We start from the raw sequence: 22,863 nt of genomic DNA, 5'->3' as shown, positions 1-22,863 counted from the left end.
CTAATTTCAGAAGCTACTATGCATTGGAGCACCTGGGTGGCTCAGTCGGTTAAGCGTCCTATTGATTTCGGCTCAGGTCAAGATCTCGTGGCTCTTGAGATTGAGCCCCGTGTCCAGCTCTGCGCTGTGTGGAGCCTGCTTGGGATTCTCTCTCTCCCTCTCTCTCTCTGCCCCTCCCCTGCTCACATGTGCATGTTCTGTCATAATAAACAAACATTAAAAAAGAAGCTACTATGCATTAAATGTTAACTTTTATGAAAAAGAAAAGTCACCTGATGCCTCAAAGCTCCCATTTCTTGATTTTAAGTAGTTTGTAGGTAAGCATTCAGGGTTAACAACACACAAAACAGATTTTTGGTGTTACTTTCATAAGAATTTAGAACCATTTATACCATTTTTTAAAATAATGAGAATGCTGCTTTTTCAAGTTTTCCTCGTAATTCACTAGAGAGAATAAACTTTATGACTCAGTTTTTTGTGCGTATTCACACATGCCTGAAGGGTCCACTTAAGTTGCTTGTTATATTTTAAATTCAGGCTTGGAGTAGGATTCTTGTTTTCCTGAGGCTCACAAAGACTAGACTCAGCTTAGTTCTATAGTGCCTATTTAGCTGGACTTAAAGCCGACATCAATCAAGTACTTTATTGTCAAATAAAAAGCAATCTTCATGGAGCTTAGTAACTTAAGTAGCTCTCCAGAGTTTGTTAAATATTTTGTTTCTACTTTTGATCTCTATTGTCAAGGAAGGGTTCTGTAGAGTTGTAAAGTGCCAGAAAGTGTTTGTTTTGTTTTTTTTTAATATGAAATTTATTGTCAAATTGGTTTCCATACAACACCCAGTGCTCATCCCAACAGGTGCCCTCCTCAATGCCCATGACCCACCCACCCCACCCTCCCACCCCCCATCAACCCTCAGTTTGTTCTCAGTTTTTAAGAGTCTATTTTAAACATCTAAAAGGTAGTATGGACACTATAACCCTTAGGGTTCATGGTTACAACTGAGAAACACAAAGCTACCTACTGTAATTTTCCAAAAACACAATTTTCGGGGGTGCCTGGGTGGCTCAGTCAGTTAAGCATCTGACTTCGGTTCAGGTCATGATCTCATGGTATGTGGGTTTGAGCCTTGTGTCCAGCTTTGTGCTAATAGCTCGGAGCCTGGAGCCTGCTTCGGATTCTGTGTCTCCCTCTCAGCCACTCCCCTGCTAGCTAGCTCTCTCTCTCTTAAAAATAAATAAACATTAAAAAATTAACTTAAAAAACTCTGCAAGTTTCTTAGTCCCTCCTTCAAGGGAAAAAAAAAAATCCACCTTGGATTCCTATCTTTAAAAAATACTTAGGAATCAGCCTGGGGGGTGGGGGGAATTCTAAAATTCAGGCTCTGAAAAGAGGATGGAAAAGATTTCCAAGTTTATCCCTCACAGACTTAGAGGAAAATGAGGACTTACCCAAACAGAAGCCTTTTCCCTGACTGATGCCTTGCTCACATTATTTCTTATATGCTAGGACTGTTTTCCCCTCTAGTCTCCATCCATCCAACTTTTTTTTTTTAAATGTTTATCTTTGAGAAAGAGAGAGAGAAAGACAGAGAAAAGCAGAAAGAGAGGGGGACACAGGATCCAAAGTGGGTTCTATGTTGAGAGAAGATAACCCGATGCGGGGTTCAAACTCACAAACCGCAAGATCACACCTGAGCTGAAATTGGACACTTAACCGACTGAGGCACCAAGTGCCACCATCCATTCAACTCTTAATCCATACTTTGAGGTCTTACTCAAAAGTCAACGCCTTCCATGATGGCTTTCCCAATCTCTTCCATCAGAATTAAGAATTAGCCTTCCTCAGCTCCCACCCCAGTACTGCTCCCAAAACAATTTTTCAGAGTCTGTGTTGCCTTTATTTGAGTAGGTCTGTCTAGCCCAGTAACTGGGCCAACATCTTTTTCCTTTCTTTACTGTCTGCTTACAGTTATACAATAAAGGTTTATTAAACTGAGTGAGGGGAGTAGGACTATTGAATCATAATATCCCATTCTCTACTTCTTTTAGAATAAACTAGGGCAGAGAATTTAGAGCAACCCTAGAAAACTGGGCTAATCATGGTTTGTTCAGAATGGCCAGCTATCCAAGATGGTTGAGGTAATGAATACTGTGACCTGAATATGAAATGTCTTAAGCTGACTGAAAAGTAATAAAAAAAGAATGACGATATAAAAAGAACAATTTAAACAAATCTGCATTTTCTCCTGGATTTTGAGACTAGGTACAAGTGATGGTACAAAAATGTCATCTTAAAATAAAAAAAACTACTGATCCAATCCATCAGCAAACACTAACTCAGCTGTTAGGTAAAGTCTACAAGGAAATATGAGGCACAGGTCTAGGTCCTGCCTTTAAGGACTTTTCAGCTTAATCATAGAAAGAACTAAAACATGACTACATGGTAAGATAACGGAGAGTAGAAACCAGTTTATGACAACTGTCAAAAGAAAAATATAAAATATCCAAGAGTTGTTAAGAATTGCTGTTAAACAGAATTTTGGGTTAAGACAGTAAAGGAAGATTGAAATGAAAGGTAAGGTCTGATTTTCTTCACGTATAAAGTGAGGTGGTTATAAAATTATTTTAAATACAATTTAAAATTGTATTTTTACAATTATCCAAATTGTATAATTTGGATACAAGTATCCAAAATTGAATGAGATATATCTCGTAAGAGGGCTTGACATTTCATGAGAGAAATGAGTTTGAGGCTTTTTCTTTATACCAGCTTCTTGGTGTGGCTTCCAAAACTCAAAATGGGCCTTTAAGTGGACATTTTTCATACCTGAAAGATGTATATGAAACTATTTAATTTATTCTCGTTTTTTTGGGGCAGGAACTGAGTAAACCTGCAGGAAGCTCGTCACCGTTATTAACACATTTTTCTCTTCTTTGTTCTTTTTAACTGTCATGGCTTTTACGCCCGGCGGTTACTGATGGTCAAATGCATTCTGAAGCCCGGCCAAAAGTTTTTTGTTTTTTTTTTTTTTTAGGGTGACATGCAAAACAAAGCAAATATTGGCTTAGTTATGACACTTGTTGTTCTAATACATTAATAGCCTATTGTTCACTGTGGTTGTCTCAACAAGATAATACATTGAAAAACAGCGTTTCCTGATAGGAAGTGAATTCCCACTGTGTGTCACAGGACCCCAGCCAAAAGCTGGGCTCCGAAGAAGAAACAGCAGTCCCTTCTTGGATTGCATAATGACCAGAGTAATGATTAGATTTTTTTCTCCTCTCTCTTTTACACACACACACACACACTTAAAATGGTTTTCTGCTTCAGCTCAAACTATTATCTATTTGACTGACTGTGCTATCATAGGATTGTTTTTCTAAAATGATTGTGAATGTTTTAGACAAAGCTGTTCAACATCCTGTAGACAGCAGTATCCTGTATATTTCCAACTATAGAGAATTTCCTTAGTCGTAAATGCCACAATGGATGGGGTAACTTGACAAAGAAGGTATCAGGATGTGTCATCAAGACGGTGTGACCATTTTCAAGGTTAGTGTCATACAAGCACTAGATGAAATCATAATATATGAGGTACAATAATTACAACAGGTTTTTGTAGATCGGATACATTTGGCTAGGCAAACACTGAGGCTAAATTAGTCCAACCACCGTTGCTGTCTTTTGTTTAGAGTCTGATTAGTGAGAAACCGACGTCACTAGCAGATCCACACACAGAAGAGTGTGCCCTCCACGGTAGATGACACTGTCCAAACAAGACATTAAAGCCCCCCTTGTTTTCATCTATTTTCACAGTCAAACTTTGAAGAACTTCCTCTGTCCCAGTTATACTTAACCAGTGGATACTAGAAAATTCTAACAATGGAAAAAATAAGAAGGTTGTCATTTTAATAGATTCCAGCGAGGCTGTCTCTGTCATTTCGGTACTTTCACCACTTACTACAGTGCGTATTTGTAGGCGGCCCTCGATACATTTTGCTGAACTGAACCATATGTCAAACAACTGCTATGAAAATGACCACAGAATACCAATAGGATTTATGTAGCACTGCTTACATAATAAATAACATCTCTGGTTTTAGAGAAGGATACTTATTCAAGGTATAGGAAGGCTATACCTAGGCTAAACCAGCATACAAACACACACAGACTCCCCCGACCTCTGGGCTGAGAAAATGCCTTTTATCTTCTTGTTGTTATTAAACAAATCAAACAATGAAGTTCTTTGCCATTCTGCTTTCAGGACAGCTGTCACTTGACAGAATTACAAGAATAAAATGGTGCAACAGGCAATCCTAAACATCTTATGTGTGATGCAGCAAAAATTCCTGCTTCTGTTACTTTTTAACTTTGCTGTGTAACTTGGTAACTTTGCTGGCAGGATGATAGCGTGCAGGTCACCTCTAGGCTGCTTCCTCAGCACCAAATCAGAAAACTTTAGCTGTGTTGAGCACTACTAGTTTTAGCATTCACTGAAACAAGACATGGATTAGAGGACTAGAATATGAAAACAATTTAAGCAAGGGGGCTAATGCCAAGTTTCAAAGCCCTGAGGATTAGCCTTGAATGGTTAGATTCACTGAAAATTACAAGGATCCATTTTAAAAACAAACATCACCTCACTCAGAATCTTCTCCTCAAGTATTCAAGTTTGATAAAAAGATCTGCTTTTTCCTGGAATGGGTTTTATACTTTTGAAATGGGCTTTTTAGAAAAAGAGAGTTTATATAAAATATAATATTCAACTTCTTTTTCACATTCTTAAACTTTAAAATAGCTTAGTCCATATGGTAGGTCAAATAAATTACACATCACACAATATACACAAAAGATGTTTTCGATTTAAAGACCAGAAACTTAATATAAATTGGGTTATATAGCTTAAATCAATACCCTAACAAAAATGTACATAAATACTATAGTTGGAAAGGGCATTAAAACTCATCTATTCCAATCTCTCATTTTATAGATGGCAAAACTGAGGGTTCAAGGAGATTAAGTAACCTGCCCACAATCTTACACTCAAGTTACCAGACTTTGAGCCCAATGTTATTTCATTAATCTGCGGAAAAATTACTCCCAGGACAGTTCTTACCCACTCATAAATGGCGGGGACAGAGGGGCGTACCCTTGGTGCTCTAGCCAGAGGAGAATTTGATGAGGGGATTCTCTATTTTTGCACAGCACTATCACCCCTTTCCTATAGCACCTGGGTTCTGCCCTGAAATGGAGATAGGAGAGAGGACTGATACCATAAGTGTATCTGACAGGGGAGAAAGGGAACAACTTGGAAACAATCCAGATATCTATCAAAGGACGACTGAATTATAGTACATCCATCCATACACTGAAGTACTATACAGCCATTAAAAAGAATGAGACACATAATGGTATGTGTTGTATAATTTTGTGTTTTTTTTTTTTTTTAAAGGGCACTCATCCATAGAAATCATCTGGAAAAAGAAAGAAGTTTCCCCCCTAAGGAGTAGGGCTGAGGGATTAGGGTTGCAAAGAGACATTTTGTCATATGCCTCTTATATGGTTTCATCTTTTTACTGTATGTATTTTTTAAGTTATAAAATTAACACTTTTTAAAAGTATGTTAAAGCAGAGAAGGGAACTTCTGTAGAGTCCTGGGAAACCTCTGGTGAGAGAGATAGAGATGAGGGTCTATCAATAGTAACCCGATACTCTACATCTATTCCACATGACACATTATATCCAATTCTCTAGAAAAGACTTCCCAACCCGTTTCATGTTATGGTATGTGTATTAGTTTTCACTAATATAGTATGTATGAATAAGATTTGTATAGAATACTGGAATAATCATGAGAGAATGTGAAAATAGATAATTTTTATAATTATAAAAATAATTACATAATTATTACAAGAAAAAAAATAAGATGAAGTATTACTGGAGATATTAACTCCTAAATTCCAAATTTTATAAGTTCCAAATAAAATCTACTTAGAAAATCTCCCTATTTCGATATTTAACAACAACTGGTTGGCAAACTTTGCTCTGGAGCAACTATAAAAAATTCTAAGAGTAAATGTATTCTCCTAGAGTTCAAGGGGACAGTAGAGATCATCTAGTTCAGTGAACTGAAACCAACATTTTAAAAATGAAACATAAAAAAATAGCAGTGTTTTCCGTGCCATAGGGAAACTTATTTCAGAAATTAAGTGGTGTGTATGTGATTTGTGTATTGGTTCAGGATGCAAAACACAATTTGAAATATTTTTTCTTGTTGAGGTGATGACTTATTAGCCAATTCTGCTCAGAAATAGAATCAAAATATAAACTTCCAAAATTTCTAATATACACAGTTTATTTAAAGTAAAGCTTTAGTTTTCATGTCATTTATAAGAATGATTCTGGGTTAACATCTAAACATTTTTTTCTCTCAATTCTAATCTAATACATCCCCTTTAGTATTGCTGGAAAAGGCATGTGTCTTTACAAAGAGAAGTGGGGTAGGTATTCTCAGCTGGAAAAGATCTTAGAGAGCTAACCCAAATTCCCAAGTTTCCCTGAAGAAACTAGTGGGGCGCCTGGGTGGCTCAGTCAGTTAAGCTTCCGACTTTGGCTCAGGTCATGATCTCATGGTTTGTGGGTTTGAGCCCTGCTTTGGGCTCTGGGCTGACAGCTTGGAGCCTGGAGCCTGCTTCAGATTCTGTGTCTCCGTTTTCCTCTGCCCCTCCCCCATTCGCACGTGCACTCTCTCAAAAAATGAATAAACATCCAAAAATTTTTTTTAAAAAAGTGAAGAAACCAGTGTCCAAAAGAAATAGCCTTTTGATTACCAGGCTAGTGTTTTTTTTCTGATACCAAGCTTCTTACATCTTTGTGATGTTAGAAAATAGCTAAACACAATTACTACTAATTTTCAAAGAGGAAGCTAAAGCAAGGAAAGTGTACACTTCACAAGTGTAAATCCAAAAAGGATGACACAATGTCACCCAGCAAGCTTTACGAAAATCTGACATTTTCAACATTCAGCTTTGATTTCAACTGAAGCAAGTTGTTCGTCTTGCTTGTACTGAATGGGTGTGTCTATCCCACAAGGGTACGCGATGAACACGCATGAGAGGAAGACAACAGTCAGTGCAGAAGAGATCACGAAGCAGTCTCTCTCTCAATGTGCCTACTTTGGTCAGTGCATAATTAAACACTCCACAGGCATGAAAACCTAGCTACAGATGGAACCCCAATATCTAAGGGGGGGGATCAGATCCATTTGCAAAGAAAAAATTGCTGAAATGTGGACCTCATTGAATAACAGCAATTCTCTCCTATAGTTCAACTTACTGTTCACGTCACAAAGTCTAGAAAGAACAGAGGCACAGACAAGGCAGGGAACAGAACTTTGGGCTGCAGCCTTCCCCAACTCTTCTGACAAATACCCAACAGCAGCAGGACAAAGCATCATTATGACAGAAATAAAGGCTCTTTAGATGCTGCCTTTTTTTAATTCAATGAACCCACTCTTACACACAAAGTTCATGTCACGATGTCTCGAAATACAGTACCACTAGATTATGCTGTTAGTGGGTCCAATAAATTCAGTGCAAAACACTACCTTCAAGCATTTTTATGTTAAATAATTAGCACATTTGGGAAACTACCAGTATTTTCCTTAATTTAAACAATCACTGTGATCCCCTAAGCAAAAACAACAACAGTTCAGTAAATTGTTTAGAAAAAAAAGAAAAAAAAAAAAAAAGCAAACAAGTGAACTAATAGGAAAAAAATTTAGTTGAGTGATAAAGCCGCAGGCTCCTTCCCAAGGAGAGCATGGCATATTACCAGCAGCTAACACAAAACTAACCATCTATCTTATCGGTGCTTCCCCCTAAGCTATGCACTATCAGTTTTACAAATAGACAACCCATTACTTACAAAACAATTTGAAGTTGCTGTACATTTCTTAAGCTGGTTTTTGTGTGGCAATTCTGAAGCAATGCTGCCCTAAAAATGAACCTTGTTTTTTAAACAGTGAGATATCCACACTCAGGTGCGGTTAGGGCAAGGGTGGAGCCCACTCTGGGGGAAACAACACACCCAAGCAGACTTCAGTGACAGCACGTTGCACATTCCTACTGCTACCCCATTTTTCAGGGCCTCAGAATCAAAACTAATTGGCTGATGATCCTCCAAGAAATGGGGGAAAAGTTCATGTTGTAGATCAGCCTTCCTGCCATGAAATAAAATAGGGGCTCATTTCTTCTTGGGGAAGAAAGTGAAGATAAAATGCAAGGTAGATCGCACAGCTCAGCCAGCAGAATGCGAGGAGGAAGGGAACTGACTACTACAGAGGAAGTCCAACTATGCCAGCTTCTAAGTTTAGCAATAGAAGCTTCTGCATATCTCAAGGTGTTGGCAACACAGCTCACTCTAGAACTTTACTTTTGGCCTAGTTGGCCCAAACAGGGGGCCCCATCGTGAACATAAAAGCATGACCCACCCTTCTCTGTCAAGGGTCTAGTTCTCCTGGCAATGCAGAAACAATAAAAGCATTTTCTTATCCACTAACTAGCAAGAGTTGCCTTAAAAAATAAGGGATTCGATTTATAAACTTGCTTTGGTAGAATATTAAAATACATAAAAGGAAGAATTATTTTGGTGAAAATCACGAATTTGCATACCAAACATATATATTTTGTCATCACCTACTTCTGCAAATAATTTCATAAGAGTTTTGATTTTTTCTGATTGCCAAATAAGATATCCTGTAAGATGTACACATACTGCCTAGAAACTTAGTGTTGAAAATAATTTATCAGTTCTTGAAACTGTTACCAAACATCTCCTTATAGTTCAAAGTGATTTTAATCAATACTACTCCTATATGTGTACTTTCAGACATACAACCAACAGTAACTTTTAATTGAACTCCTGTAACTCATGGAATAAAAAAAATTTTTTTTCTTTTTCAGTAAAATTTTCATATATGCAAAAAAATAAGCTATATAATCATTTACACTGAATTTAAAACAATGAAAAGGCTTTTGGATAAGACCAGGAAAATATTATTTTTAATGACACATGTTGTCACATTACCCTTGCCAATTGCTACTTTTTCACAGTGGAACAATAAACCAGTCTGGAGTACTGAACATTTGGATATTTTCTTTTTTTCCCCCCGATGTTTTCAGAGATGGCCTAGAACACTCTCTTTCAGGATCCTAGGAAGGGGGTGCTTGCTGACTGATCTAGCTTTTTGTTGGATTATGAGGTTGCTCTTGCCATAAAATAAATAAATCCATTCAAAAATACTTCTCATAGTCCATGTGATTGAGCTATTTTTCAACCATGTATCTATTTATGAACGGCCTGCCATCCTTTGCTCTTTTCCATCTCACCCTCAAACTGAACTCCCAGGTAGCAGATATTATATTTAAAGAATCCCATTTTGATATTTTTTGGATTTGCACTGCTGGAAATGTCTGTTTTCAAGTCAAACTTCACTTTCACAGCTGCAAAGGAAATGACAAGAGAAGAAAAACACAGCCAATGTATATCAGCAATTAATTCCATCCACAACTGCCCAGCTGTTTGTGCATGGAAGAATCAGTCTGTTTCCTTTTGGGGCTTTCACCACTGAAAATTAATACTGCACATTCAGAGACACAAGCTGTTTGTAACATGTCAGGAATGCGCACAAGATCACACAGAGTTGAAAAGACAAAATGAAATCCAGATCTAGTTATCATGGGACTTACCAGTATTATTTCATAGTTAAAAAAATTTAAAAAAAATTCCTAAAAACACCCCAATCACAGAGCAAAATACATGAAAAAATATTCTCCCTTCTGAATATTATCCTTCCAATAAGGAGGAAAATTTGCCAATGACATCAGATTTAGTATCAAGAATAGACACTCTGATTTATTGGCATAGACAAGGTGTGACATTCTTAGGAATCCACATGCCCCCAGTACGTTAAATTCAGCCAATACTTTTTGGACGACACAGTTGCTTGCCCAATGTGTAGTTAGTCCCTTAAAAAAAATCCTTATAAACGTGAAAGTTGTTGGGAACCAACGCTTTCACTACAGTCATACAGAAAAGTTTTTCTTGGTTAGTTCAGACATTATTTGGCACTCATATACACTTGCCTGGTTCAGAGATTCATGTAAATTTACAGATCCAATCTTCTAGGGTAACTCTCAAGCAATCAAATTTCTCCTTCCCTCTCCCTACCAGTTTTGTGGATTTTAAATAAAAACACTCTCTACAGAGTGCCAAAGGCTTAACAACTATAGTATGAACTCCTGTGAGACTCAAAATATCCTAAAACCCCTCCCACTGCCCTCCAACTCCAATTTTATTTCAAATATTTGTTTCATGTAAATCTTGTAAAAATGCCATTTTGTTACATATTTTCAAACACACAGTATTGGAAAATAATGTGTATTTTTAATATGTAAAATGACTTGTAACCAACTGTTATGAAAGTTAGGAAAAGAGATGACATTTTTAGAAGAAAGTAAGTCAAAACATATTTTAGCTATCTCATTGATTTTTATATGGAATTAGGTATGCCCATGACTGAACTCATTGTTCTAAGGACTCCCCCCCTCTGCTTTTGCTGTAAAAGAGTTCACGCCCTCCTAATAATGCTCATACATTCTCAAACACAACTTGGATGAGACACTAATTCGGGGCACCATCAAGGGCTAGGGCTTAACCAATGAACAGAAGATAAGCTCTCTGTTTCAAATATGAGGGGGACATTCCACAGGCTTCAGAATGAAGATACTCTCAAGTGCCAGAACTCAAACCAGCACAATGAGAAGTTGTCTCCAACTCAAGTGCTGGGAAAGCATGAAGTGTCATTTTTTTTAAAGAAACATAAGGCATCTCAAACTTGTGGTAGACTGAAAACAAACCATAAAATCAAAACAAAAGTGCTTTTCCCTTAACAAGGATGTATCTGGGGTGGGAGGGAGAAGAGACAAAAGTTTAATCTCTGGCTGATGGGGACGTTAATTCTAGAAATATGGTAGAACCATTAGTGACTCAAAGAGCCACAGATATGAGCTTTGCTTGGCAAGCTTCAGTTCTGTGGAACGTTCAGACTAACTTGAAATGTCTAAGAGAAGGAACCTTCCCATCTACAAGACTGGCTAAGGAAAGAAAAGGTTTCTCTAAGCTGTTTAAATCAGGTCAAATTCATGACACTCCAACTAGAGCCGGAGGTGGTGTTAAAAAAGACTCTTCAAGTGAAGGGTCTGTTAATATGAAATTGTCAACTCATTTTAAAAGCAATTTCCTCACCCCAACAATTTATTGTAATAATATCTTAAAAATAATACTGATTTTATTCAAAATTTCAAATTTATAGCAAATTTGAAAGAATTTTACAGTAAGCACTATATAAGCCCTCACAATTGTCTGTTTTCTGGTATAGCTCTCACACGTGCTGCAAGCAACTGGCAGGCTGGGCCCCTCAGCACCTAGCATAGGGCAAGTTCAAATATTATGGACGGTAAATGAATAATACCCTTTGCCTGTTTAATATCTAATAGATGGTTAAAATCTATTTAATATCTAATAGATGGTTAAAAGGGGTAATCCAGGATTTAAGGATGACGCAGTTACAGAAAAGGCAAGGTTGGGAATAAGTGAAATATGGGTTAATGTTCAAAACTGGGTTTTTTTTTTGCTGGCTAAAAAAATGTCAACAACATAACCTACAATGATTGGCGAGTTAAGCTTACTGAAGTTGAAGCAGAAATTCAGAAAATCATTACGTTTGAAAATGGTTAATTTTTGTTTTAAATGGGGATCATGCCCAAACTAGTCAGCCTGTATTATATCTGAAGGTTGTCAAACTTGGAAGTAAGAAAAACAATATGTGGCTTTGACTCTCCAATGGCATAATACTTCCAAAAATAATGCATTTTATTAACAATCTCTTAGAGGAAGACAAAGACTACATAAAAAAAAATTCAAAAGTGAAGAGTAAATATATATGTGCTATTAAAAAACCTGCATTCACAAGTAATTTCTGCTTTGGGGGAAAAGTTCAAAATACAGAACAGCAAACAAATGTAATATGGCCACATGACACAGGAAACATTCATGACACATGCAATTTCTTGTTAAAAATATTACTGTTGCTTTGATCTGCTCCATCCAAGAGTATGGGACTAACGTAGGCATTTTTTAATTGTTTTTCTAAATATGAGACAAAATCTAGTTGGAAGAGTATGTCTCACATTTCAAATAATTTATCCAATAAAAACTATTTTTTTTTAATCTTGGGAAACTTAAGTATTCTCATCTAAAAAAATTCAAGTACTTTGCTTAAACACTGCTAATAAGATAGGTAGGTGACCAAGCTGACAATTCACATGACTTAAAGCACCAACCATCTTACTTCTCCCCCATCAAGTTCTAGAACACTTGCTACCTGTTCACTGCAAGAACCACATCCTGTAGTCTAGAATGAAAAGTTCCAAATCCCCAAATACTATCGTAAGACAATGCAAGAAACAGGTTTAGAAATGTTCTCTCCTTTTTCATGCCCATTCCTCACTCCAGTTCCACTGGTCTCAGTGAAAGTATCTGGATACTAGGTGGCCAGCTTTCTATTTCCTTAGGCAAACTAGTAGTATGAGAAGAGGTTTAACTGAAACAAAAATGAACAGTGGTGCCTGGGTGGCTTAGCTGGTTAAGTGTCTGACTCTTGCTGACAGCTCGGAGCCTGCTTGGGATTCTCTCTCTCCCTCTTTCTCTGCCCTTCCCTTGCTCGTGTGCATGCTCTCTCTCTCTCAAAATAAAAAAACAAACAAACAAACACAAAAACAAAACTAGCCTGTAAACACATCTCTTCTTAGCATTATAGAGGCACTTCAGTTCAGCGCATTATGCTTTCTGCCCCCAAATATTACTGAAGGTGGAGAATATCAACTTGTTTCGTGCCAAATCTATAGCTGCACTGATTTTAATTTACTCTGGTTTTAGACTTTAAAAACTTATTTTTAAATTCTAAGTTGATAAGTCAACCTATTTATAAATCTCTCTACTTTCTGGTTAAATTCATTTATTCTTTTAACAACAATTCCTTCAACACCTATAATGTGCTACAACTGAAGGGGCAATGTGGTGGAGAATGCAAGAAATCAATGAGCCATTATCCATGATCCTAAAACACTAGCAACTTAGTGGGCTGGGGGAGGAAGAAGGGAGAGACAACTTGTTTAACAATTATATTAGCCCACGGCATTATTGGGTTATAATCGACAAATTACAGATTCAGAGAAAAGAGCCAGCTTGAAAGGTTCCCGAGAAGTTACTTGAGCTTGGTCTTAAAAGACTGGGGAGGGGGGCCGGGGGAGGTGCTGTACAACTCTGGCAGAAAAGATATGAAAAGACAACATACTTAATAACCTTGTACTTTAACGCATGGCTTTACTTTACATAAAAGTATCACAAAATGCACCCAATACCAAAGGGAAATAAAAATTGTCACGAGTTAACAACTCACAGTGGTTTGTACAATTTAAGCTATAGGAACCCTACAATCTACTAGCCAACCATACAGTTTTGTGTCATGAGCTTTTTCTTTCACCCTAGTCTTCTGACTTGCACGCTAGGAAAAGAAGTTCAAAAGCCATTTATATCCTTTCTTGGAACAATGTTTGTTCCTACACTGCACTAACCAATGACTTAGAAATAATTAAGACCAATTATCTTGAAGCCAGTCAAACTGTGATCTGGTACCACATCATCGTGGAAGGAGGAACAAGAATGTTCTAGGTTAATACCAAGGTCAGTAAACAAAGACATGGTTAACCTGGCACAGGTACCCCATACCCTGTGGGCTCAAATCCTTTTTTTTTTTTTTTTAACGTTTATTTATTTATTTTGGGAGCCAGCGAGCGCTCCATTCAGCGTGGAGCCAGAAGCAGGGCTCTATCTCAAGGTAGGGAGATCAAGACCCGAGTTGAAATCAAGAGTCAATGCTTAAACGACTGACCCACCCAGGTGCCCTGGACTCAAATCCTTAAAGGTTTCAAGTATGAGGATGGTAGATTTAGTGGGAAGAGCTGGGAAGAAAAAAGAAAAACACAAATAATCACAAGCATTGCGCTTGTAAATTGCCTAAATTTTCAAATTCAAGGCTCAGAAAGATGTTGCCACATGAGAAAAGGTTACTCTTGTAGGCTGCAAGACTGGGCTAATCTGACAAAAGTAAAAGGGATGCCACATTAAATTGCTGAGAACAGCTCATCCATTTTGATCAGGTTACTCTTGATGTAAAAACGGCATAAGGTTAACGTTTAAGATAGGGTTCCACATGAAAGTACATTCACATAAATAACACCTCCCATTTTTATGAAGGACAGTATGAAGGTTACTTACAGCATACACTCTGTGACAACCTAAGTGACAAACACCTAAAACAGGGAAATTAAGGTAGGATTGTTTATATTATGTGAATTCTTTCTTTCTTTCTTTCTTTATTTTTATGATAATGTAACACAGTGAGTTTTTATTATATGAATTCTTTAAAGATTCTTTGTCAGGTTCTTTTGAAAGTAATTCCTGTGTTTAACCGAGGATACTGGGATGCAAAAGCCATCTGTACTTTACGTTTGTGAATTCACACCTAGAATACCGAAGCTCTGACAAAGAAAAAGAAAAACCTCTCGCAAAATGTTCAAACGGAGAGGTTTGACCCTGGAGTAGGAATTTCTCAGTGAAACACATAACTGCGGACAGTGTATAAGTAACTTCCTCAGAATATTCAGAAAAAAAGGGGAAAAAAACCTCATGAGAACCGCTCCTGAGCCTTTTAGAAGGGCGGTAACTAGAGCAGGACACAAACTGGGGGGAAGAGAGCAAAGGAAGAGTAAGAAAGCAGGTGAAGAGACATCTTAAAGGGGCCAAGAGTGACAAGAGATAAGGAGTAACTGAGACAGTGGCATGAGGCCAGCCACACCCACAGGGAGCTTTGTGGCTTATTTCAAGGGAGTGGAACACTCACTCAACAAGTGAACAATTTTGATTTTGCTTAACTGAAAGGTTGTGCAATCCTACAAATGGGAAAAAGGGAGTGTTTTTCCAATATAGAAAGTTAGGATGTAATAAATGGCTATCACTTACACCAAAGAGAATACCTTATAAAATATGAAACTGAAAAATTTAGAACTTTGAGGAAAAGCAATGTAAAGTCTCTGTAAACCCAGAGCTGCAATGTTAATCGATTGTCACCACAAAGATTTTTATCCTGTGAACTATGCCATCCTTCAAACAACAAGATCCCCATAGAGCACACTGACAAGAATGCTAGAATATGTGAATCAGTGGAAGGTTTTTCTTCACTCCAACTTTCAATTAGGCAGCTTATGGAAACAATTCTTAATGGCTGAGTTTTTAAAACTTACTCCAAGATAAGCAGGACTGTGACTCCTGTGGGCTATTTCCAAGTTGCCAAGTCATTAATCTAAAACAGCTCTCAACCCCTTTAAACGGATTCCTGCTGGCCCAATATAATAAATGATACGGTGTTTTTTTTTAAAAAAAAAGGCGGGGGGAGGGAGAGGAAAGAAAGAAGGCCCACACTAGTACCTTTGGAGTTGCTTTTCAGTTTAAAAAAAAAAAAAAAACTGGAAGCAATAAGATAATATATATTTATTACTATATTTTTCAATCATGTGCCTGGAAGCTACAATAAGGGTTTTGGAAAGGACTTCTGCCAAAAGCAAATTACTTTCTTTGATTTCAAGTTTAAACAGTTATTACCTTTGCTACACCCCCAGAAATGAAAGCTGGAAAAAAAAAAAAGACGTTATTTCAAGCTTTGTGCAGATGATTTACTACGTCCATCAAATCTATTCATTCTTATTAGCATTAATTAATATCTTCCTACAGGAATTGGAAAAAAGGACAATGGGCATTCTCAACAAGTGTTTGCCTTTGCTCTGACACAAAGGTCAAGATGTACCTGATAAACCAGTAAGCAAGCAGTGCGCCAATGTTTTTAGTACAATCAGAACAGAGCAACCAGCCATAGCTTTAGTGTTTTGGCTCACTGGTTTAAAAACAAAAATTTGTAGTTAGGGCTCAAAAGAGGAATCTAATCATTCAAATCGTTTTCAATATAAAGCTGTTATATAGATCATACCATTATTGGGAAATAGTCGCAGAAATACTCTTATTTCAGTAATTTCCAAAATAACTAGACAATTGAATTGTATCACAAAACAATATAAACAAATTATAAGTGCTTAAAACTTATGAAAGAGTTCCTAATCATAGCCATGGTCGATTTATTTGGATGAGTAAGATCAGAAGTGAAAAATAAAAGTTGCTTGGTCCTCTGAAAATGCTGTGAGTTCAATGCTGTGAAGAAAAAATTGCTAAATTAGAAACCAGGTTTTCTTCACATCAGAAGTTATGGGGGTAGAGTTCTTTCTACCCCCACGACACATAGACACATAAATCCAGAATCCTAAAAGGTAATACCTTTGGTTAAAAGGGAGACAAAAAAATGTGTCCACTAACAGAATTAAAAATGTGAGTGTGCACACACACCAAAAAAACTTAAATCTGTCTTTTCCAGAGTGCTGACTGGAAGAAGAAAAAGTCTCCCCTGAGAATCTGTAACAATAGGCCCACTCTTACGAGAATTTGGTACTTGCACGCCCGTGCTCGCAGACACACACATGCATGCGTGCGCGCAGCGCGCGCACGCACGCACACACACACACACACACACACCCACCAGCAGGGTCCAAAAATATCTTAAGCCAAGAGAACAGTGAGTGGTCTTAGGTTGGTCTTAGGGTTGACACCCTACAAAAAGGAAATATAAGTTCCATCTGGAGAAAGGTGCTCTCAAAATAGGCTGCCTAAGGATCCCCACAGATAAAATCCTGCCAAATTAAAAATTCAGAATTACAAACCACATGAGTAAACAAACCACATTAAATAAAAGTCAGCAGAAACAACAGAGTAGAATTTAATACCTCTCCCCAAGAACTGCAGACAGTGGAATAACGAGACACAGAATATAAAATTGTATTACAAAATCCTTCAAGACAGAATTGGAAGCATGAGAAACAAGATGTTATAAAGTAAGACCAGTAGAACTGAAAAACTACTGAATAATTTAAAAAACTTGGCGACCATGGATGGAATTAGAGAGTACAATGCTATGCAAAATAAGTCAGAGAAAGACAAATACCATGATTTCACCCACATGTGGAATTTAAGAAAGAAAACAGACGAACATAGGGGAAGGAGAGGAAAAATAAGATAAAAACGGAAAGGGAGGCAAACCATAAGAGACTTAATGATAGAGAACAAACTGAGAGGTGCTGGAGAGGCAGTGGGAGTGGGTGATGGGCATTAAGGAGGGGCACCTGTGATGAGCAGTGGGTGTTATATGTAAGTGATACAACACTAAAATCTATTCCTGAAACCAACACTACACCATGATGTTAATTAACTTGAACTGAAAATCTTGGAAAGAAAAAAAAAACATAGTGAATAAACAGTAGACTAGACCCAACTTGAAAGAATAAACTGGAATCCAAATCTGAAAAAACCAGGCAGAATGAAGCACAGAGAGACAAAGAAATGGAATGTGTAACAAGAGACTAAGAGACATTGAGAGAAAAGAGATCTAACATACTGGAGTTTTTAGAGTAGAAATAGAATGGGGGAGAGGTCATATTTGAGAAGGTTGTGGCTAAAATTTTTCAGAGACAAATCACCCATAAAGGACTGATAATTAGATTTGCAGTAGACTTCAAAAGAAAAAAATGTCATAAGACAGAAATAATAGTGGTGAAAGAACAGTCAGCCTAGAATTGTACATCAAACAAAACTATTAAAATAAAACACTGTCTCCTAAAGAGTTCTATAAACTCATTAAAGTAACTTTAAAAGATGAATTTAAGAAAAATTAAAACTAGAAGGAAGAACAGAGATGGAAGAAAGAGGAAAGAAAATGGTAAACAAGTTTTTTTTAATGTTTATATTTATTTTTGAGAGAGACAGAGAATGTAAGTGGGTTAGGGGCAGAAAGAGAGGGAGACACAGAATCTGAAGCAGGCTCCAGGCTCCAAGCTGTCAGCACAGAGCCCGACGCAGGGCTCGAATTCAGGAGCCATGAGATCATGACCCGAGCCGAAGTCAGCCGCTGAACCAACTGACCCACCCAGGCGCCCTGTAAACAAATAATTTTTAAAATACTATACAAAAAAATAATAAGCAATAACAAATGTAGAAGTTTAAAAACAAGGTGGAATTGAAATCCTGATCAATTATATCACATAAGATGGAAATGCAGAATGAGAGTTTAAGTGTTTTTAAGATCCTTGTATTGTTCGGAAGGGAAGAGTGAGCTGTTGACTGTAGAGTGATAAAACTTTAATGTGATAAAAGATTATCCAGAATATATTTTAAAAATCCCTTAAAAAAAAAAAAAGGATCTAATCTGCTTATTAGTAAAAGGTTTAAACAGGTACTTCCCCAAAGAGAACATCTAAATGACCAATAAATGCATGAAATGCCCATCACATTAATCATCAGGGAAATACAAATTAAAACCACACTGAGATATGCTATGTACCTATCAGTATAGTTAAAATAAAAACAAAAAAGCTGTTACTACAAAGTATTGGCCAGGATGTGGAGCATCTGGAACTCTGAAACAGTACAAATCCTTATGTCAATTAGTACAAGTATTTTGGAAAATCTTTTGGCATTATCTACAGAGGCTGGAATCACACATGCTCTGTCATCTAGCTATGCCTCTCCCTGGAGTACACCTAACAAATGCATATATATATGAACACTAAAAACATACACAAAAATATTCATGGCAGAATTATTTTTAATAGCCCCAAACTAGAAACAATCTGAATGCCCATTCACAAAAAGGATTATTGTACATCCATAAAAAGGAATACACACAATAATCAGAAAAACTATTGTTACATGCAACAACATGGATGAATTTCACAGTAAAAAATGTTGAAAAGAAGCCAGACACAAAAGAGCAGATACTGAATGATTCCATTTATATAAAACTCAGAAGCAGGCAACGCTAACCTACGACGTGCCGGGATTATGGCTACCTTGCAAGGAGGAGGTAATGGTTTCTGCTGTTCCATTTCTTGATCTGGGTGATACTATACAGTGTGTTCACTTTGAACATATTTGTCAAGCTGTATCTTTTGACTTGTGCGCTTTTCTGTAGCTGTATTAAACTTACATTTAATGGTTTACCTAAAAAAAATTAAGATAAGCTATAAGAGACAAAAGCCTCCCTTTTTTCCTGTAGGAAAAGCATATAACTCGATGCCATGTTTCCTGCTGGCTAGTTCTGCTCTCCAGAAACACTGTTAGATCCTCTTTTACAAAACCAAAGCATTTTCCTAATCTAAACTCTTTTAAGAAGTAATCCAAACTCTCTCACCTGTTAAACCGTATATTTCCCATAAAAACAAGAACAAATTAAGTAATCACTTGTGAGTCTTCAGGACGGAGGAAAAAACTGAGAGATTCTCAAACAGAATTTGGGTCTCCAATCAGTATGCTAAATACTCTGCTTCTTCACATTAACAATACAGTGAACGGACTGAAATGTACAGTACAGCTGAAATGATCACAATGTTCAAACACTGACCAATAGCAACATTAAGTATTAACACATTCCATTATCTGAGCTATTCAACAGCTTCTCCCATCTTCAGAACCTGCTACCATTTTTTCAGTGAGTAGAAATATTCCCAATATATTCACAAAACATTTAAATATAAAATAGGCCTCATAGTCATTAAATAATGAGGATGTTCAAAACTAAGCAATTATGCAAAATAAAAGCAAAAAACTGCATAATCACTAATGCATAGCAAATAATTGGGATTCTTTTTTTCTCTTTTATCACATTCTCTCTGCTGGGTTAGGAATCTGAAATCCCTATTGAAAACCAACACATTTCAGTGTTATCCATTCTTGCCCTGTCATGAGAGAATTTTCTGGATTCTTACTGTGGAAAATTTTATATTTATGTTATCTTACTTTTGCTTAACGCTATCTTACCTCATGGTCCAAGAACCTAAGAGAATGTGACATGAAAATGTATCTGTTGGCAGAACACTACTTTCAGATGTTATTGAAGAGCAAAGCCTCATGGTGAGGATTCATAGAAAAAAAAAAAGGTGAAGATTTAGTCTCATTCAGTAGCTTACTAAAACTGCATGCTCTTTTGCAAATTTTTGTGGGTATACTTCACATTTTAAAATATATAAAGAATAGGTATATATTCTCAATAATAAACATTTACGAGTAAGCAGAACTAGGTTCTAGTTCCAGTTCTGATTCTATTTAACTGCATGATTTTGGCCAAGTTACTCATTCTTTCTGGGCCTCAGTTTCCTCAACTACAAATGAAAGGACTGAATTAGATTGTCTTAAAGATTTCATACAATGAAACATTTCATGATGAATTTACTGAAGGAATGGATCTCAGACTAGAAATTTACATGGATGACTATACTACCTAGATAAACACGGTAATACAAAAGAAAAAACGAATAGTTAATCCTTCATTAGCCAGCCCATTTGTTATGGAAGGTCTTCATGTAAGTGGATATTTCATTTTCCCCTACAAGCACTTGTACACCATCTGTGTATTTCAGTTTTTATGTGCATTACCGAAAGAACTTATAGTACCAATTTGCTTCCTTCCTTACAAAAGTTCTTCTTGAAGATGCTTTCATTTTAAGTTACCAAAGAAAGGCTTGACTTTAGTCAATCCTCTCACTTAGACTTCTCCAAGACCAATCAGCAGTAAGAGAAAAAAAAAATACAATCCTTTTCTAGACTGTACTACACCAACAAAAGTTGGTGTCACTGAATAAGTTCACCCATAAGCCCCTGTCCATTACCCTATACTGTCAGGAAGCTGTCGGTGTCACCTGCATCTACCTGGGCTATAGTATTTGGTTTGGCTTGATGAGCCCCACCATCTGAACACTGTGGGTTTTCATCTTCTTTTTTATCTTTCATATTATATAGTGAGTCTTTGAGAGTAATAGACACTAATAGAATGAAAGACACAACTGCATTTTGTGCTAGCAGAGCTCAGGCTTCACGAACAGCAAATAGCCAGAAAGACCTTAAAGGTCATGATGTCATAGTCTGTGGGTTCGAGTCCCATGTCAGGCTCTGTGCTGATGGTGCAGAGTCTGCTTGGGATTCTCCCTCTCCCCCCCAGACCCTCCCCTCCCTTTGTAACTTGTGAGAATTCACAGGTACCTAAGGTCGTCACCTAAGGTCATTCAAAGTACTTATCTCCAGACTTCAGACCAGTACTGTTTCACCTCACCAAAGTTACAGTTGCTGCTTAGGAAAGAACGCTCAAATTGGAATTCTCTCTCCTATGGACATGTTGTCATTCCTCTGTATCATCAATGAAACACTCCATGTCAACTGAGATATCAAAAAACATCTCAAACATATCTGAACAATGTCAAAATGAATTTGTGCTAATGTGCACAACCTACCAGTGTATTAAACTTAACCTTAAACATCAGAGTATAAAATTCCAAGGAAGGAAGGAGCTCTGGGTTAATTAATAGTATTCCAGTGGCAATCAAAGACGTTTAGGATGGTTAGATAAAAGAAATAACATCCTGAGGTTGTTCTAAAACTTTGAAAATAAAATGGTGGAATAGTTAGAATATAGAGCAAGTATAGGATGCCTGGGTGGCTCAGTTGGTTGAGCGTCTGACTTCTGATTTCAGCTCAGGTCATGATGTCATGGTCTGTGGGTTCAAGCCCCATGTGAGGCCCTGTGCTGATGGGACGGAGTCTGCTTGGGATCCTCTCTCTCCCCCGCTGCCCCTTTCCTGTGCTTGCTCGCTCTCCCTCTCTCTGCCAACCCCCAAATAAATAAATAAAATAAAATAAAAAAATACAGAGCAAGTACTTAATTCGCTATAAAGGAACTGTGTGGCTTAGTCTAAAACATTCAAATGCTCTTGGGACCCTCTTTTAGAAATTTATTCAGAGGAGGTTTCTCCTTGTCATTCAGTTTTTGCAGCACACATACCCCATGTTTAATTCACTCTCTGCCTATAACCTAGTATTTAACCATTGTTCACATTCTCATCTGGGCACATATCCAACCTCTCCCTCCATGAAACACTGGAATAATCTTTAACATATTAGGAAATTAGAAAAATCAAATAAATAGGAGAGAAAGCAAATGCATTTTCACACAAAGTACAGGATACAGCTGTGATCTGTCAAGCTTACAGGACTATCTCCTTAACTAAGAGCAAAGTTACAGGATTCTGCTTAGCTGAACAGGAAGTAGCAATCATCTAAAAACATATAAATGTTCCCAAGCCCCAATTCTATTCCCTTCACTTCTCATTTCCAGCATGTACTCACCCTTCGACCAGACCTGTGCAGTACACCCATCCAAACAGCCTTGATGACGTGTCAGTGAATCAATGGATGACAAGTATTTTGAGAATCCACAGAATAACCTTTAATCATGATGTCCCCAAATAAAAAACCTTGTGAAGAAACAGATTGTAACAAAAATGACAATACCTGCCCTGGCTCTTAAGTTCATACTTCTATGTATGATCCTTAGTTTCCCATTCCTGAAAGTGGTTTCCATGGCACCAAAATAGAACTAGAAAAACCCAGAATTTCCTTTTATATCCTTTGCAGGATACACTGTAAACTCCCAAACATCGGGCACCTAACCCAGGCTCAAGACGACAGAGGTGGAAAGGGAGAATTTCATAATGGATCTAACTTTTTATAAATTATATACATGTGATTTGTAAATT

General features: G+C 37.2%; 1 protein-coding gene across 7 annotated transcripts in view; it reads right to left on the bottom strand.

Annotated features, from left to right (window-relative positions):
* ADD3 (adducin 3) overlaps window positions 1–22,863 on the bottom strand; it is a 122,785-nt gene that overhangs the window by 45,680 nt on the left and 54,242 nt on the right. Inside the window, exon 1 of one of the 7 annotated variants that reach the window (XM_086680828.1) lies at window positions 7,928–8,123. The exons of the other annotated variants lie outside the window; for them this stretch is intronic. The gene's annotated coding sequence lies outside the window, so the exon portion shown is untranslated. Of the gene's footprint in view, window positions 1–7,927; window positions 8,124–22,863 lie in introns of those variants that run through there. 7 annotated transcript variants of the gene reach the window in all.

Source organism: Puma concolor, chromosome D2, assembly GCF_028749965.1.
Source record: "Puma concolor isolate L17-30 chromosome D2, mPumCon1.1.hap2, whole genome shotgun sequence".
Classification (NCBI taxonomy): domain Eukaryota; kingdom Metazoa; phylum Chordata; class Mammalia; order Carnivora; family Felidae; genus Puma; species Puma concolor.
This window is presented reverse-complemented; position numbering and strand designations above follow the sequence as displayed.